We start from the raw sequence: 1,368 nt of genomic DNA on the forward strand, positions 1-1,368 counted from the left end.
TTCGACCTCCCCATCCAAAGCTGTTAGCTGACCACCTCGCTCAACAATTCCTTGCTGAAGATGGCCGACTTCCTCCTTTAGCGTGGCCATCTCCCTCTGAAGCTGAGCAATCGAAGCCTATTGTTTAGCGTTATGGGATCGGATCCCCTTAAGGGTCTTCTCCTTAGCATCCACCTCTTGGTGCTAGCGGGCTTTGACGCTATTGAGTTCGGCCTCCAAGATGACAACCTTCTTTTTCACCTCTTCCTTGGCTGACTTCTCCTTCTCTAGGTCCGACTGCCACCTCCGCGGTGAGTTATGCATATACTTGAGCCGTTCATACAACTCTTGCTCCAATAGAGCCCCCTTAACCAAGTGGGCCTTAAGAGACAGATGCAAGCCGTGGCTTGGCATCCTCTTCAAAAATCCCTCATCCTTCGGAAGGGTAAACTACCGCACTACTATGATTAGAGTCATTAAAGACCCCAGAATTGAACTCTCTTTGTCAAGAGAGGACGGCGGGATGAACTTGTCATCCTCAGAGAGTTCCCTCCTAGGGGTACAAGGGCCCATTGGTACTCCCGCCAACATAGCTTCTGCCTCCTCCTAAGTTTGGAAGTTGACATCCAAAATGTAGTGGGGAAAGGCCAAACACTTCCCCGCTCTTTGGCAACTTCACCTGCCTCAGCCTGCCTCAGATTCCAGAAGAGGAGCCGCTTGCTCTTAATCACCCCCAGCCGACCCGACCGGCTCTTTGCCTGGCCTGTGGGATGGCCTGAGCCCAGAAGTCAGCTCGGCAGCTTCTTCAGCAGAGGCCCCAGCATTGGCAATTTTTGCTATAGGGACCGCTTCCTTAGTTGGTTGGGAGGTATCGTCAATGATGACGACTTTGGGTTATTGCTGCTCCTCGGTCGGCTGTTGTTGTCGCCCTTCAACCTGCTGATGTTTTGTAGGTGGTTGGGCCTGCTAATGTTCTATAGCTGGTTGGATCTGAATCAACCCAGTTGGCCTACCAGACCCTCGGCCTTTCTTGGCCAACTTCTTAGTTTTAAATCACTGCCCCAGCTGAGCAGTGATTATGGCTCGCTTGTCATGGAAAGCCAGCCGTGCTTTCTCCGAGAGGAATGTTCCGCCCTATAGTCTCTTCTAGGGCCTGGCGGCGGAGCCTGACCCCTCACCTCTTGCCTCCCCTTTGTGGCCTCCTTCAAAAGGAAGTGCCAGCATCCCAGCCCTAAATTTATCGCCTCAGTATGTGTGGCTGAGGAGACAGACACCATCCGAAGTGACGCCACGTCAAAGAGGTTGATCCTCTCCCGAGACCCAGCGTAGGAGCAGATCTTGTCTAGCTACCACCTCTCTTTGGGCCTGAGGAGCTGTAGCCTCAATACA

Source organism: Asparagus officinalis, chromosome 8 (genome assembly GCF_001876935.1).
Source record: "Asparagus officinalis chromosome 8, Aspof.V1, whole genome shotgun sequence".
Taxonomy (NCBI): domain Eukaryota; kingdom Viridiplantae; phylum Streptophyta; class Magnoliopsida; order Asparagales; family Asparagaceae; genus Asparagus; species Asparagus officinalis.